This window comes from Schistocerca serialis, unplaced genomic scaffold, assembly GCF_023864345.2.
Source record: "Schistocerca serialis cubense isolate TAMUIC-IGC-003099 unplaced genomic scaffold, iqSchSeri2.2 HiC_scaffold_1369, whole genome shotgun sequence".
Classification (NCBI taxonomy): domain Eukaryota; kingdom Metazoa; phylum Arthropoda; class Insecta; order Orthoptera; family Acrididae; genus Schistocerca; species Schistocerca serialis.
The window spans coordinates 1-12,778 of record NW_026047590.1 but is presented as its reverse complement, the minus strand read 5'-3'; the positions used below and the strand labels follow the sequence as shown (position 1 = coordinate 12,778).

The 12,778-nt window shown below is 53.8% G+C and overlaps 38 non-coding genes across 38 annotated transcripts; all 38 read left to right on the top strand.

The window, feature by feature from the left end:
- The first annotated feature begins 348 nt into the window (after window positions 1-348).
- On the top strand, window positions 349-420 carry Trnah-gug (transfer RNA histidin (anticodon GUG)). Its single transcript has one exon. It is a non-coding gene; the product is annotated as a tRNA-His (tRNA).
- Window positions 421-707: 287 nt separating this feature from the next.
- Window positions 708-789, top strand: Trnal-aag (transfer RNA leucine (anticodon AAG)). Its single transcript has one exon. It is a non-coding gene; the product is annotated as a tRNA-Leu (tRNA).
- A 73-nt stretch (window positions 790-862) lies between these two features.
- On the top strand, window positions 863-944 carry Trnal-cag (transfer RNA leucine (anticodon CAG)). Its single transcript has one exon. It is a non-coding gene; the product is annotated as a tRNA-Leu (tRNA).
- A 271-nt stretch (window positions 945-1,215) lies between these two features.
- Window positions 1,216-1,287, top strand: Trnae-cuc (transfer RNA glutamic acid (anticodon CUC)). Its single transcript has one exon. It is a non-coding gene; the product is annotated as a tRNA-Glu (tRNA).
- Window positions 1,288-1,663: 376 nt separating this feature from the next.
- Trnah-gug (transfer RNA histidin (anticodon GUG)) lies at window positions 1,664-1,735 on the top strand. The gene has a single exon. It is a non-coding gene; the product is annotated as a tRNA-His (tRNA).
- A 287-nt stretch (window positions 1,736-2,022) lies between these two features.
- On the top strand, window positions 2,023-2,104 carry Trnal-aag (transfer RNA leucine (anticodon AAG)). The gene has a single exon. It is a non-coding gene; the product is annotated as a tRNA-Leu (tRNA).
- A 73-nt stretch (window positions 2,105-2,177) lies between these two features.
- Trnal-cag (transfer RNA leucine (anticodon CAG)) lies at window positions 2,178-2,259 on the top strand. The gene has a single exon. It is a non-coding gene; the product is annotated as a tRNA-Leu (tRNA).
- A 271-nt stretch (window positions 2,260-2,530) lies between these two features.
- Trnae-cuc (transfer RNA glutamic acid (anticodon CUC)) lies at window positions 2,531-2,602 on the top strand. The gene has a single exon. It is a non-coding gene; the product is annotated as a tRNA-Glu (tRNA).
- A 376-nt stretch (window positions 2,603-2,978) lies between these two features.
- Trnah-gug (transfer RNA histidin (anticodon GUG)) lies at window positions 2,979-3,050 on the top strand. Its single transcript has one exon. It is a non-coding gene; the product is annotated as a tRNA-His (tRNA).
- A 287-nt stretch (window positions 3,051-3,337) lies between these two features.
- On the top strand, window positions 3,338-3,419 carry Trnal-aag (transfer RNA leucine (anticodon AAG)). The gene has a single exon. It is a non-coding gene; the product is annotated as a tRNA-Leu (tRNA).
- Window positions 3,420-3,492: 73 nt separating this feature from the next.
- Trnal-cag (transfer RNA leucine (anticodon CAG)) lies at window positions 3,493-3,574 on the top strand. Its single transcript has one exon. It is a non-coding gene; the product is annotated as a tRNA-Leu (tRNA).
- Window positions 3,575-3,845: 271 nt separating this feature from the next.
- Trnae-cuc (transfer RNA glutamic acid (anticodon CUC)) lies at window positions 3,846-3,917 on the top strand. The gene has a single exon. It is a non-coding gene; the product is annotated as a tRNA-Glu (tRNA).
- A 376-nt stretch (window positions 3,918-4,293) lies between these two features.
- On the top strand, window positions 4,294-4,365 carry Trnah-gug (transfer RNA histidin (anticodon GUG)). The gene has a single exon. It is a non-coding gene; the product is annotated as a tRNA-His (tRNA).
- Window positions 4,366-4,652: 287 nt separating this feature from the next.
- Window positions 4,653-4,734, top strand: Trnal-aag (transfer RNA leucine (anticodon AAG)). The gene has a single exon. It is a non-coding gene; the product is annotated as a tRNA-Leu (tRNA).
- Window positions 4,735-4,807: 73 nt separating this feature from the next.
- Trnal-cag (transfer RNA leucine (anticodon CAG)) lies at window positions 4,808-4,889 on the top strand. The gene has a single exon. It is a non-coding gene; the product is annotated as a tRNA-Leu (tRNA).
- A 271-nt stretch (window positions 4,890-5,160) lies between these two features.
- Trnae-cuc (transfer RNA glutamic acid (anticodon CUC)) lies at window positions 5,161-5,232 on the top strand. The gene has a single exon. It is a non-coding gene; the product is annotated as a tRNA-Glu (tRNA).
- A 368-nt stretch (window positions 5,233-5,600) lies between these two features.
- Trnah-gug (transfer RNA histidin (anticodon GUG)) lies at window positions 5,601-5,672 on the top strand. The gene has a single exon. It is a non-coding gene; the product is annotated as a tRNA-His (tRNA).
- A 287-nt stretch (window positions 5,673-5,959) lies between these two features.
- Window positions 5,960-6,041, top strand: Trnal-aag (transfer RNA leucine (anticodon AAG)). Its single transcript has one exon. It is a non-coding gene; the product is annotated as a tRNA-Leu (tRNA).
- Window positions 6,042-6,114: 73 nt separating this feature from the next.
- On the top strand, window positions 6,115-6,196 carry Trnal-cag (transfer RNA leucine (anticodon CAG)). Its single transcript has one exon. It is a non-coding gene; the product is annotated as a tRNA-Leu (tRNA).
- Window positions 6,197-6,467: 271 nt separating this feature from the next.
- On the top strand, window positions 6,468-6,539 carry Trnae-cuc (transfer RNA glutamic acid (anticodon CUC)). Its single transcript has one exon. It is a non-coding gene; the product is annotated as a tRNA-Glu (tRNA).
- Window positions 6,540-6,907: 368 nt separating this feature from the next.
- Trnah-gug (transfer RNA histidin (anticodon GUG)) lies at window positions 6,908-6,979 on the top strand. Its single transcript has one exon. It is a non-coding gene; the product is annotated as a tRNA-His (tRNA).
- Window positions 6,980-7,266: 287 nt separating this feature from the next.
- Trnal-aag (transfer RNA leucine (anticodon AAG)) lies at window positions 7,267-7,347 on the top strand. The gene has a single exon. It is a non-coding gene; the product is annotated as a tRNA-Leu (tRNA).
- A 74-nt stretch (window positions 7,348-7,421) lies between these two features.
- On the top strand, window positions 7,422-7,503 carry Trnal-cag (transfer RNA leucine (anticodon CAG)). The gene has a single exon. It is a non-coding gene; the product is annotated as a tRNA-Leu (tRNA).
- Window positions 7,504-7,775: 272 nt separating this feature from the next.
- Trnae-cuc (transfer RNA glutamic acid (anticodon CUC)) lies at window positions 7,776-7,847 on the top strand. Its single transcript has one exon. It is a non-coding gene; the product is annotated as a tRNA-Glu (tRNA).
- Window positions 7,848-8,215: 368 nt separating this feature from the next.
- Window positions 8,216-8,287, top strand: Trnah-gug (transfer RNA histidin (anticodon GUG)). The gene has a single exon. It is a non-coding gene; the product is annotated as a tRNA-His (tRNA).
- Window positions 8,288-8,574: 287 nt separating this feature from the next.
- On the top strand, window positions 8,575-8,656 carry Trnal-aag (transfer RNA leucine (anticodon AAG)). Its single transcript has one exon. It is a non-coding gene; the product is annotated as a tRNA-Leu (tRNA).
- A 73-nt stretch (window positions 8,657-8,729) lies between these two features.
- Trnal-cag (transfer RNA leucine (anticodon CAG)) lies at window positions 8,730-8,810 on the top strand. The gene has a single exon. It is a non-coding gene; the product is annotated as a tRNA-Leu (tRNA).
- A 271-nt stretch (window positions 8,811-9,081) lies between these two features.
- Window positions 9,082-9,153, top strand: Trnae-cuc (transfer RNA glutamic acid (anticodon CUC)). The gene has a single exon. It is a non-coding gene; the product is annotated as a tRNA-Glu (tRNA).
- A 368-nt stretch (window positions 9,154-9,521) lies between these two features.
- Window positions 9,522-9,593, top strand: Trnah-gug (transfer RNA histidin (anticodon GUG)). The gene has a single exon. It is a non-coding gene; the product is annotated as a tRNA-His (tRNA).
- Window positions 9,594-9,880: 287 nt separating this feature from the next.
- On the top strand, window positions 9,881-9,962 carry Trnal-aag (transfer RNA leucine (anticodon AAG)). Its single transcript has one exon. It is a non-coding gene; the product is annotated as a tRNA-Leu (tRNA).
- Window positions 9,963-10,389: 427 nt separating this feature from the next.
- Trnae-cuc (transfer RNA glutamic acid (anticodon CUC)) lies at window positions 10,390-10,461 on the top strand. The gene has a single exon. It is a non-coding gene; the product is annotated as a tRNA-Glu (tRNA).
- Window positions 10,462-10,837: 376 nt separating this feature from the next.
- Window positions 10,838-10,910, top strand: Trnat-ugu (transfer RNA threonine (anticodon UGU)). Its single transcript has one exon. It is a non-coding gene; the product is annotated as a tRNA-Thr (tRNA).
- Window positions 10,911-11,197: 287 nt separating this feature from the next.
- Trnal-aag (transfer RNA leucine (anticodon AAG)) lies at window positions 11,198-11,279 on the top strand. The gene has a single exon. It is a non-coding gene; the product is annotated as a tRNA-Leu (tRNA).
- Window positions 11,280-11,352: 73 nt separating this feature from the next.
- Trnal-cag (transfer RNA leucine (anticodon CAG)) lies at window positions 11,353-11,435 on the top strand. Its single transcript has one exon. It is a non-coding gene; the product is annotated as a tRNA-Leu (tRNA).
- Window positions 11,436-11,706: 271 nt separating this feature from the next.
- Window positions 11,707-11,778, top strand: Trnae-cuc (transfer RNA glutamic acid (anticodon CUC)). Its single transcript has one exon. It is a non-coding gene; the product is annotated as a tRNA-Glu (tRNA).
- Window positions 11,779-12,153: 375 nt separating this feature from the next.
- Window positions 12,154-12,225, top strand: Trnah-gug (transfer RNA histidin (anticodon GUG)). Its single transcript has one exon. It is a non-coding gene; the product is annotated as a tRNA-His (tRNA).
- A 287-nt stretch (window positions 12,226-12,512) lies between these two features.
- Window positions 12,513-12,594, top strand: Trnal-aag (transfer RNA leucine (anticodon AAG)). The gene has a single exon. It is a non-coding gene; the product is annotated as a tRNA-Leu (tRNA).
- A 73-nt stretch (window positions 12,595-12,667) lies between these two features.
- Window positions 12,668-12,749, top strand: Trnal-cag (transfer RNA leucine (anticodon CAG)). The gene has a single exon. It is a non-coding gene; the product is annotated as a tRNA-Leu (tRNA).
- The last annotated feature ends 29 nt before the right edge of the window (window positions 12,750-12,778 follow it).

The window sequence follows — 12,778 nt, the reverse complement described above, 5'->3', positions numbered from 1 at the left end:
ACTTGTCCCGACTTAGCTCGACTGACGCTCCGCTGACGCTTGCACAAAATGACGTTAAGTACGATTCGCGGTCACAAGTGACGGCGAGAGCGATGCGACATCTGTCCACCTCTTATCGAGGCACATACCTGTGGTCAACAGAGTTGGAGGACTACAAGACATTGCCACAGGGGTTTAATGCAGCTAACCACACTGCTTAGTGTCCTAACAGCGCAGACACGTTTCGTTTGCCAGTATACATATAATGGAGACCACGTCTGACACAGCTGTGGCGAGACACAGTGGGCTGAGCTTTGCTGTGCATAGCCACTTGCAGTCGCGAGAACTGCTTTCGGCGGTGCCTCCGTGGCCGTGATCGTCTAGTGGTTAGGACATTGCGTTGTGGCCGCAATAACCCAGGTTCGAATCCTGGTCACGGCACTTTTTAAAGTTTTGCCTTGCTGTCGCTGCAATGACGGTAGTGAACCACTGTTTGAATTCACGGTGCCCTCTGGATTTCTCGCTCATGTTCCACGAGCTGCAGGTGGCACTACCAGTTCATTATCAACACGTAATGCCGCCGCACCACAGCGCGGGCTGCTGCCTGTGTAGTTAACCTCTATTCGAAAAGGGCAGTTGTTTGAAGTGCAATGGATGAGCGGCCAGTCGCAGCAGAACAGGAAGCTGTGTCGTGCACTGTTTCTACGAAAGCGAACAACACTGACGCAGGTAGCGTGGCCGAGCGGTCTAAGGCGCTGGTTTAAGGCACCAGTCTCTTCGGAGGCGTGGGTTCGAATCCCACCGCTGCCAACTTTTTCTCGTTTTTTTTTGTGGTGTTTTCTCGTGCTGTAGAAAGCAGCTCCTGTGCCCCTGGCGCCGCGTAGGTAGCGTGGCCGAGCGGTCTAAGGCGCTGGTTTCAGGCACCAGTCTCTTCGGAGGCGTGGGTTCGAATCCCACCGCTGCCAATGTTTTCTAAGCAGGAGCACTGATTACCCGCGAAGGAAACAGCGCAGCAAGCCGTGAGCGTCTCTTTCTTAAATTGTCGTAGCAGCACAGTGCGTGGTGCAACGACAGGATTCACACGCGCAGTTTGGTGTCACGATTGCTGGCGCTCGTCTCCACGAAATGTGTCTCGAGCATGACGTTCTATGCAGTGGAAACGCTAATTTTTGCCGTTGTCGTCAAGTGGATTGTGTACAGCTTGCTGTGTTCGCTGGAGGAGCACTTGTGTCGTTATCCGGTGTGGTCTAGTGGCTAGGATACCTGGCTCTCACCCAGGAGGCCCGGGTTCGATTCCCGGTACCGGAAATACGCATTTTACTGCTCCTCTTATGCGACTTGTCCCGACTTAGCTCGACTGACGCTCCGCTGACGCTTGCACAAAATGACGTTAAGTACGATTCGCGGTCACAAGTGACGGCGAGAGCGATGCGACATCTGTCCACCTCTTATCGAGGCACATACCTGTGGTCAACAGAGTTGGAGGACTACAAGACATTGCCACAGGGGTTTAATGCAGCTAACCACACTGCTTAGTGTCCTAACAGCGCAGACACGTTTCGTTTGCCAGTATACATATAATGGAGACCACGTCTGACACAGCTGTGGCGAGACACAGTGGGCTGAGCTTTGCTGTGCATAGCCACTTGCAGTCGCGAGAACTGCTTTCGGCGGTGCCTCCGTGGCCGTGATCGTCTAGTGGTTAGGACATTGCGTTGTGGCCGCAATAACCCAGGTTCGAATCCTGGTCACGGCACTTTTTAAAGTTTTGCCTTGCTGTCGCTGCAATGACGGTAGTGAACCACTGTTTGAATTCACGGTGCCCTCTGGATTTCTCGCTCATGTTCCACGAGCTGCAGGTGGCACTACCAGTTCATTATCAACACGTAATGCCGCCGCACCACAGCGCGGGCTGCTGCCTGTGTAGTTAACCTCTATTCGAAAAGGGCAGTTGTTTGAAGTGCAATGGATGAGCGGCCAGTCGCAGCAGAACAGGAAGCTGTGTCGTGCACTGTTTCTACGAAAGCGAACAACACTGACGCAGGTAGCGTGGCCGAGCGGTCTAAGGCGCTGGTTTAAGGCACCAGTCTCTTCGGAGGCGTGGGTTCGAATCCCACCGCTGCCAACTTTTTCTCGTTTTTTTTTGTGGTGTTTTCTCGTGCTGTAGAAAGCAGCTCCTGTGCCCCTGGCGCCGCGTAGGTAGCGTGGCCGAGCGGTCTAAGGCGCTGGTTTCAGGCACCAGTCTCTTCGGAGGCGTGGGTTCGAATCCCACCGCTGCCAATGTTTTCTAAGCAGGAGCACTGATTACCCGCGAAGGAAACAGCGCAGCAAGCCGTGAGCGTCTCTTTCTTAAATTGTCGTAGCAGCACAGTGCGTGGTGCAACGACAGGATTCACACGCGCAGTTTGGTGTCACGATTGCTGGCGCTCGTCTCCACGAAATGTGTCTCGAGCATGACGTTCTATGCAGTGGAAACGCTAATTTTTGCCGTTGTCGTCAAGTGGATTGTGTACAGCTTGCTGTGTTCGCTGGAGGAGCACTTGTGTCGTTATCCGGTGTGGTCTAGTGGCTAGGATACCTGGCTCTCACCCAGGAGGCCCGGGTTCGATTCCCGGTACCGGAAATACGCATTTTACTGCTCCTCTTATGCGACTTGTCCCGACTTAGCTCGACTGACGCTCCGCTGACGCTTGCACAAAATGACGTTAAGTACGATTCGCGGTCACAAGTGACGGCGAGAGCGATGCGACATCTGTCCACCTCTTATCGAGGCACATACCTGTGGTCAACAGAGTTGGAGGACTACAAGACATTGCCACAGGGGTTTAATGCAGCTAACCACACTGCTTAGTGTCCTAACAGCGCAGACACGTTTCGTTTGCCAGTATACATATAATGGAGACCACGTCTGACACAGCTGTGGCGAGACACAGTGGGCTGAGCTTTGCTGTGCATAGCCACTTGCAGTCGCGAGAACTGCTTTCGGCGGTGCCTCCGTGGCCGTGATCGTCTAGTGGTTAGGACATTGCGTTGTGGCCGCAATAACCCAGGTTCGAATCCTGGTCACGGCACTTTTTAAAGTTTTGCCTTGCTGTCGCTGCAATGACGGTAGTGAACCACTGTTTGAATTCACGGTGCCCTCTGGATTTCTCGCTCATGTTCCACGAGCTGCAGGTGGCACTACCAGTTCATTATCAACACGTAATGCCGCCGCACCACAGCGCGGGCTGCTGCCTGTGTAGTTAACCTCTATTCGAAAAGGGCAGTTGTTTGAAGTGCAATGGATGAGCGGCCAGTCGCAGCAGAACAGGAAGCTGTGTCGTGCACTGTTTCTACGAAAGCGAACAACACTGACGCAGGTAGCGTGGCCGAGCGGTCTAAGGCGCTGGTTTAAGGCACCAGTCTCTTCGGAGGCGTGGGTTCGAATCCCACCGCTGCCAACTTTTTCTCGTTTTTTTTTGTGGTGTTTTCTCGTGCTGTAGAAAGCAGCTCCTGTGCCCCTGGCGCCGCGTAGGTAGCGTGGCCGAGCGGTCTAAGGCGCTGGTTTCAGGCACCAGTCTCTTCGGAGGCGTGGGTTCGAATCCCACCGCTGCCAATGTTTTCTAAGCAGGAGCACTGATTACCCGCGAAGGAAACAGCGCAGCAAGCCGTGAGCGTCTCTTTCTTAAATTGTCGTAGCAGCACAGTGCGTGGTGCAACGACAGGATTCACACGCGCAGTTTGGTGTCACGATTGCTGGCGCTCGTCTCCACGAAATGTGTCTCGAGCATGACGTTCTATGCAGTGGAAACGCTAATTTTTGCCGTTGTCGTCAAGTGGATTGTGTACAGCTTGCTGTGTTCGCTGGAGGAGCACTTGTGTCGTTATCCGGTGTGGTCTAGTGGCTAGGATACCTGGCTCTCACCCAGGAGGCCCGGGTTCGATTCCCGGTACCGGAAATACGCATTTTACTGCTCCTCTTATGCGACTTGTCCCGACTTAGCTCGACTGACGCTCCGCTGACGCTTGCACAAAATGACGTTAAGTACGATTCGCGGTCACAAGTGACGGCGAGAGCGATGCGACATCTGTCCACCTCTTATCGAGGCACATACCTGTGGTCAACAGAGTTGGAGGACTACAAGACATTGCCACAGGGGTTTAATGCAGCTAACCACACTGCTTAGTGTCCTAACAGCGCAGACACGTTTCGTTTGCCAGTATACATATAATGGAGACCACGTCTGACACAGCTGTGGCGAGACACAGTGGGCTGAGCTTTGCTGTGCATAGCCACTTGCAGTCGCGAGAACTGCTTTCGGCGGTGCCTCCGTGGCCGTGATCGTCTAGTGGTTAGGACATTGCGTTGTGGCCGCAATAACCCAGGTTCGAATCCTGGTCACGGCACTTTTTAAAGTTTTGCCTTGCTGTCGCTGCAATGACGGTAGTGAACCACTGTTTGAATTCACGGTGCCCTCTGGATTTCTCGCTCATGTTCCACGAGCTGCAGGTGGCACTACCAGTTCATTATCAACACGTAATGCCGCCGCACCACAGCGCGGGCTGCTGCCTGTGTAGTTAACCTCTATTCGAAAAGGGCAGTTGTTTGAAGTGCAATGGATGAGCGGCCAGTCGCAGCAGAACAGGAAGCTGTGTCGTGCACTGTTTCTACGAAAGCGAACAACACTGACGCAGGTAGCGTGGCCGAGCGGTCTAAGGCGCTGGTTTAAGGCACCAGTCTCTTCGGAGGCGTGGGTTCGAATCCCACCGCTGCCAACTTTTTCTCGTTTTTTTTTGTGGTGTTTTCTCGTGCTGTAGAAAGCAGCTCCTGTGCCCCTGGCGCCGCGTAGGTAGCGTGGCCGAGCGGTCTAAGGCGCTGGTTTCAGGCACCAGTCTCTTCGGAGGCGTGGGTTCGAATCCCACCGCTGCCAATGTTTTCTAAGCAGGAGCACTGATTACCCGCGAAGGAAACAGCGCAGCAAGCCGTGAGCGTCTCTTTCTTAAATTGTCGTAGCAGCACAGTGCGTGGTGCAACGACAGGATTCACACGCGCAGTTTGGTGTCACGATTGCTGGCGCTCGTCTCCACGAAATGTGTCTCGAGCATGACGTTCTATGCAGTGGAAACGCTAATTTTTGCCGTTGTCGTCAAGTGGATTGTGTACAGCTTGCTGTGTTCGCTGGAGGAGCACTTGTGTCGTTATCCGGTGTGGTCTAGTGGCTAGGATACCTGGCTCTCACCCAGGAGGCCCGGGTTCGATTCCCGGTACCGGAAATACGCATTTTACTGCTCCTCTTATGCGACTTGTCCCGACTTAGCTCGACTGACGCTCCGCTGACGCTTGCACAAAATGACGTTAAGTACGATTCGCGGTCACAAGTGACGGCGAGAGCGATGCGACACCTCTTATCGAGGCACTTACCTGTGGTAGACAGAGTTGGAGGACTACAAGACATTGCCACAGGGGTTTAATGCAGCTAACCACACTGCTTAGTGTCCTAACAGCGCAGACACGTTTCGTTTGCCAGTATACATATAATGGAGACCACGTCTGACACAGCTGTGGCGAGACACAGTGGGCTGAGCTTTGCTGTGCATAGCCACTTGCAGTCGCGAGAACTGCTTTCGGCGGTGCCTCCGTGGCCGTGATCGTCTAGTGGTTAGGACATTGCGTTGTGGCCGCAATAACCCAGGTTCGAATCCTGGTCACGGCACTTTTTAAAGTTTTGCCTTGCTGTCGCTGCAATGACGGTAGTGAACCACTGTTTGAATTCACGGTGCCCTCTGGATTTCTCGCTCATGTTCCACGAGCTGCAGGTGGCACTACCAGTTCATTATCAACACGTAATGCCGCCGCACCACAGCGCGGGCTGCTGCCTGTGTAGTTAACCTCTATTCGAAAAGGGCAGTTGTTTGAAGTGCAATGGATGAGCGGCCAGTCGCAGCAGAACAGGAAGCTGTGTCGTGCACTGTTTCTACGAAAGCGAACAACACTGACGCAGGTAGCGTGGCCGAGCGGTCTAAGGCGCTGGTTTAAGGCACCAGTCTCTTCGGAGGCGTGGGTTCGAATCCCACCGCTGCCAACTTTTTCTCGTTTTTTTTTGTGGTGTTTTCTCGTGCTGTAGAAAGCAGCTCCTGTGCCCCTGGCGCCGCGTAGGTAGCGTGGCCGAGCGGTCTAAGGCGCTGGTTTCAGGCACCAGTCTCTTCGGAGGCGTGGGTTCGAATCCCACCGCTGCCAATGTTTTCTAAGCAGGAGCACTGATTACCCGCGAAGGAAACAGCGCAGCAAGCCGTGAGCGTCTCTTTCTTAAATTGTCGTAGCAGCACAGTGCGTGGTGCAACGACAGGATTCACACGCGCAGTTTGGTGTCACGATTGCTGGCGCTCGTCTCCACGAAATGTGTCTCGAGCATGACGTTCTATGCAGTGGAAACGCTAATTTTTGCCGTTGTCGTCAAGTGGATTGTGTACAGCTTGCTGTGTTCGCTGGAGGAGCACTTGTGTCGTTATCCGGTGTGGTCTAGTGGCTAGGATACCTGGCTCTCACCCAGGAGGCCCGGGTTCGATTCCCGGTACCGGAAATACGCATTTTACTGCTCCTCTTATGCGACTTGTCCCGACTTAGCTCGACTGACGCTCCGCTGACGCTTGCACAAAATGACGTTAAGTACGATTCGCGGTCACAAGTGACGGCGAGAGCGATGCGACACCTCTTATCGAGGCACTTACCTGTGGTAGACAGAGTTGGAGGACTACAAGACATTGCCACAGGGGTTTAATGCAGCTAACCACACTGCTTAGTGTCCTAACAGCGCAGACACGTTTCGTTTGCCAGTATACATATAATGGAGACCACGTCTGACACAGCTGTGGCGAGACACAGTGGGCTGAGCTTTGCTGTGCATAGCCACTTGCAGTCGCGAGAACTGCTTTCGGCGGTGCCTCCGTGGCCGTGATCGTCTAGTGGTTAGGACATTGCGTTGTGGCCGCAATAACCCAGGTTCGAATCCTGGTCACGGCACTTTTTAAAGTTTTGCCTTGCTGTCGCTGCAATGACGGTAGTGAACCACTGTTTGAATTCACGGTGCCCTCTGGATTTCTCGCTCATGTTCCACGAGCTGCAGGTGGCACTACCAGTTCATTATCAACACGTAATGCCGCCGCACCACAGCGCGGGCTGCTGCCTGTGTAGTTAACCTCTATTCGAAAAGGGCAGTTGTTTGAAGTGCAATGGATGAGCGGCCAGTCGCAGCAGAACAGGAAGCTGTGTCGTGCACTGTTTCTACGAAAGCGAACAACACTGACGCAGGTAGCGTGCCGAGCGGTCTAAGGCGCTGGTTTAAGGCACCAGTCTCTTCGGAGGCGTGGGTTCGAATCCCACCGCTGCCAACTTTTTCTCGTTTTTTTTTTGTGGTGTTTTCTCGTGCTGTAGAAAGCAGCTCCTGTGCCCCTGGCGCCGCGTAGGTAGCGTGGCCGAGCGGTCTAAGGCGCTGGTTTCAGGCACCAGTCTCTTCGGAGGCGTGGGTTCGAATCCCACCGCTGCCAATGTTTTCTAAGCAGGAGCACTGATTACCCGCGAAGGAAACAGCGCAGCAAGCCGTGAGCGTCTCTTTCTTAAATTGTCGTAGCAGCACAGTGCGTGGTGCAACGACAGGATTCACACGCGCAGTTTGGTGTCACGATTGCTGGCGCTCGTCTCCACGAAATGTGTCTCGAGCATGACGTTCTATGCAGTGGAAACGCTAATTTTTGCCGTTGTCGTCAAGTGGATTGTGTACAGCTTGCTGGTGTTCGCTGGAGGAGCACTTGTGTCGTTATCCGGTGTGGTCTAGTGGCTAGGATACCTGGCTCTCACCCAGGAGGCCCGGGTTCGATTCCCGGTACCGGAAATACGCATTTTACTGCTCCTCTTATGCGACTTGTCCCGACTTAGCTCGACTGACGCTCCGCTGACGCTTGCACAAAATGACGTTAAGTACGATTCGCGGTCACAAGTGACGGCGAGAGCGATGCGACACCTCTTATCGAGGCACTTACCTGTGGTAGACAGAGTTGGAGGACTACAAGACATTGCCACAGGGGTTTAATGCAGCTAACCACACTGCTTAGTGTCCTAACAGCGCAGACACGTTTCGTTTGCCAGTATACATATAATGGAGACCACGTCTGACACAGCTGTGGCGAGACACAGTGGGCTGAGCTTTGCTGTGCATAGCCACTTGCAGTCGCGAGAACTGCTTTCGGCGGTGCCTCCGTGGCCGTGATCGTCTAGTGGTTAGGACATTGCGTTGTGGCCGCAATAACCCAGGTTCGAATCCTGGTCACGGCACTTTTTAAAGTTTTGCCTTGCTGTCGCTGCAATGACGGTAGTGAACCACTGTTTGAATTCACGGTGCCCTCTGGATTTCTCGCTCATGTTCCACGAGCTGCAGGTGGCACTACCAGTTCATTATCAACACGTAATGCCGCCGCACCACAGCGCGGGCTGCTGCCTGTGTAGTTAACCTCTATTCGAAAAGGGCAGTTGTTTGAAGTGCAATGGATGAGCGGCCAGTCGCAGCAGAACAGGAAGCTGTGTCGTGCACTGTTTCTACGAAAGCGAACAACACTGACGCAGGTAGCGTGGCCGAGCGGTCTAAGGCGCTGGTTTAAGGCACCAGTCTCTTCGGAGGCGTGGGTTCGAATCCCACCGCTGCCAACTTTTTCTCGTTTTTTTTTGTGGTGTTTTCTCGTGCTGTAGAAAGCAGCTCCTGTGCCCCTGGCGCCGCGTAGGTAGCGTGGCCGAGCGGTCTAAGGCGCTGGTTTCAGGCACCAGTCTCTTCGGAGGCGTGGGTTCGAATCCACCGCTGCCAATGTTTTCTAAGCAGGAGCACTGATTACCCGCGAAGGAAACAGCGCAGCAAGCCGTGAGCGTCTCTTTCTTAAATTGTCGTAGCAGCACAGTGCGTGGTGCAACGACAGGATTCACACGCGCAGTTTGGTGTCACGATTGCTGGCGCTCGTCTCCACGAAATGTGTCTCGAGCATGACGTTCTATGCAGTGGAAACGCTAATTTTTGCCGTTGTCGTCAAGTGGATTGTGTACAGCTTGCTGTGTTCGCTGGAGGAGCACTTGTGTCGTTATCCGGTGTGGTCTAGTGGCTAGGATACCTGGCTCTCACCCAGGAGGCCCGGGTTCGATTCCCGGTACCGGAAATACGCATTTTACTGCTCCTCTTATGCGACTTGTCCCGACTTAGCTCGACTGACGCTCCGCTGACGCTTGCACAAAATGACGTTAAGTACGATTCGCGGTCACAAGTGACGACGAGAGCGATGCGACACCTCTTATCGAGGCACTTACCTGTGGTAGACAGAGTTGGAGGACTACAAGACATTGCCACAGGGGTTTAATGCAGCTAACCACACTGCTTAGTGTCCTAACAGCGCAGACACGTTTCGTTTGCCAGTATACATATAATGGAGACCACGTCTGACACAGCTGTGGCGAGACACAGTGGGCTGAGCTTTGCTGTGCATAGCCACTTGCAGTCGCGAGAACTGCTTTCGGCGGTGCCTCCGTGGCCGTGATCGTCTAGTGGTTAGGACATTGCGTTGTGGCCGCAATAACCCAGGTTCGAATCCTGGTCACGGCACTTTTTAAAGTTTTGCCTTGCTGTCGCTGCAATGACGGTAGTGAACCACTGTTTGAATTCACGGTGCCCTCTGGATTTCTCGCTCATGTTCCACGAGCTGCAGGTGGCACTACCAGTTCATTATCAACACGTAATGCCGCCGCACCACAGCGCGGGCTGCTGCCTGTGTAGTTAACCTCTATTCGAAAAGGGCAGTTGTTTGAAGTGCAATGGATGAGCGGCCAGTCGCAGCAGAACAGGAAGCTGTGTCGTGCACTGTTTCTACGAAAGCGAACAACACTGACGCAGGTAGCGTGGCCGAGCGGTCTAAGGCGCTGGTTTAAGGCACCAGTCTCTTCGGAGGCGTGGGTTCGAATCCCACCGCTGCCAACTTTTTCTCGTTTTTTTTTTGTGGTGTTTTCTCGTGCTGTAGAAAGCAGCTCCTGTGCCCCTGGCGCCGCGTAGGTAGCGTGGCCGAGCGGTCTAAGGCGCTGGTTTTCAGGCACCAGTCTCTTCGGAGGCGTGGGTTCGAATCCCACCGCTGCCAATGTTTTCTAAGCAGGAGCACTGATTACCCGCGAAGGAAACAGCGCAGCAAGCCGTGAGCGTCTCTTTCTTAAATTGTCGTAGCAGCACAGTGCGTGGTGCAACGACAGGATTCACACGCGCAGTTGGTGTCACGATTGCTGGCGCTCGTCTCCACGAAATGTGTCTCGAGCATGACGTTCTATGCAGTGGAAACGCTAATTTTTGCCGTTGTCGTCAAGTGGATTGTGTACAGCTTGCTGTGTTCGCTGGAGGAGCACTTGTGTCGTTATCCGGTGTGGTCTAGTGGCTAGGATACCTGGCTCTCACCCAGGAGGCCCGGGTTCGATTCCCGGTACCGGAAATACGCATTTTACTGCTCCTCTTATGCGACTTGTCCCGACTTAGCTCGACTGACGCTCCGCTGACGCTTGCACAAAATGACGTTAAGTACGATTCGCGGTCACAAGTGACGGCGAGAGCGATGCGACATCTGTCCACCTCTTATCGAGGCACATACCTGTGGTCAACAGAGTTGGAGGACTACAAGACATTGCCACAGGGGTTTAATGCAGCTAACCACACTGCTTAGTGTCCTAACAGCGCAGACACGTTTCGTTTGCCAGTATACATATAATGGAGACCACGTCTGACACAGCTGTGGCGAGACACAGTGGGCTGAGCTTTGCTGTGCATAGCCACTTGCAGTCGCGAGAACTGCTTTCGGCGGTGCCTCCGTGGCCGTGATCGTCTAGTGGTTAGGACATTGCGTTTGTGGCCGCAATAACCCAGGTTCGAATCCTGGTCACGGCACTTTTTAAAGTTTTGCCTTGCTGTCGCTGCAATGACGGTAGTGAACCACTGTTTGAATTCACGGTGCCCTCTGGATTTCTCGCTCATGTTCCACGAGCTGCAGGTGGCACTACCAGTTCATTATCAACACGTAATGCCGCCGCACCACAGCGCGGGCTGCTGCCTGTGTAGTTAACCTCTATTCGAAAAGGGCAGTTGTTTGAAGTGCAATGGATGAGCGGCCAGTCGCAGCAGAACAGGAAGCTGTGTCGTGCACTGTTTCTACGAAAGCGAACAACACTGACGCAGGTAGCGTGGCCGAGCGGTCTAAGGCGCTGGTTTAAGGCACCAGTCTCTTCGGAGGCGTGGGTTCGAATCCCACCGCTGCCAACTTTTTCTCGTTTTTTTTTGTGGTGTTTTCTCGTGCTGTAGAAAGCAGCTCCTGTGCCCCTGGCGCCGCGTAGGTTAGCGTGGCCGAGCGGTCTAAGGCGCTGGTTTCAGGCACCAGTCTCTTCGGAGGCGTGGGTTCGAATCCCACCGCTGCCAATGTTTTCTAAGCAGGAGCACTGATTACCCGCGAAGGAAACAGCGCAGCAAGCCGTGAGCGTCTCTTTCTTAAATTGTCGTAGCAGCACAGTGCGTGGTGCAACGACAGGATTCACACGCGCAGTTTGGTGTCACGATTGCTGGCGCTCGTCTCCACGAAATGTGTCTCGAGCATGACGTTCTATGCAGTGGAAACGCTAATTTTTGCCGTTGTCGTCAAGTGGATTGTGTACAGCTTGCTGTGTTCGCTGGAGGAGCACTTGTGTCGTTATCCGGTGTGGTCTAGTGGCTAGGATACCTGGCTCTCACCCAGGAGGCCCGGGTTCGATTCCCGGTACCGGAAATACGCATTTTACTGCTCCTCTTATGCGACTTGTCCCGACTTAGCTCGACTGACGCTCCGCTGACGCTTGCACAAAATGACGTTAAGTACGATTCGCGGCACAAGTGACGGCGAGAGCGATGCGACATCTGTCCACCTCTTATCGAGGCACATACCTGTGGTCAACAGAGTTGGAGGACTACAAGACATTGCCACAGGGGTTTAATGCAGCTAACCACACTGCTTAGTGTCCTAACAGCGCAGACACGTTTCGTTTGCCAGTATACATATAATGGAGACCACGTCTGACACAGCTGTGGCGAGACACAGTGGGCTGAGCTTTGCTGTGCATAGCCACTTGCAGTCGCGAGAACTGCTTTCGGCGGTGCCTCCGTGGCCGTGATCGTCTAGTGGTTAGGACATTGCGTTGTGGCCGCAATAACCCAGGTTCGAATCCTGGTCACGGCACTTTTTAAAGTTTTGCCTTGCTGTCGCTGCAATGACGGTAGTGAACCACTGTTTGAATTCACGGTGCCCTCTGGATTTCTCGCTCATGTTCCACGAGCTGCAGGTGGCACTACCAGTTCATTATCAACACGTAATGCCGCCGCACCACAGCGCGGGCTGCTGCCTGTGTAGTTAACCTCTATTCGAAAAGGGCAGTTGTTTGAAGTGCAATGGATGAGCGGCCAGTCGCAGCAGAACAGGAAGCTGTGTCGTGCACTGTTTCTACGAAAGCGAACAACACTGACGCAGGTAGCGTGGCCGAGCGGTCTAAGGCGCTGGTTTAAGGCACCAGTCTCTTCGGAGGCGTGGGTTCGAATCCCACCGCTGCCAACTTTTTCTCGTTTTTTTTTGTGGTGTTTTCTCGTGCTGTAGAAAGCAGCTCCTGTGCCCCTGGCGCCGCGTAGGTAGCGTGGCCGAGCGGTCTAAGGCGCTGGTTTCAGGCACCAGTCTCTTCGGAGGCGTGGGTTCGAATCCCACCGCTGCCAATGTTTTCTAAGCAGGAGCACTGATTACC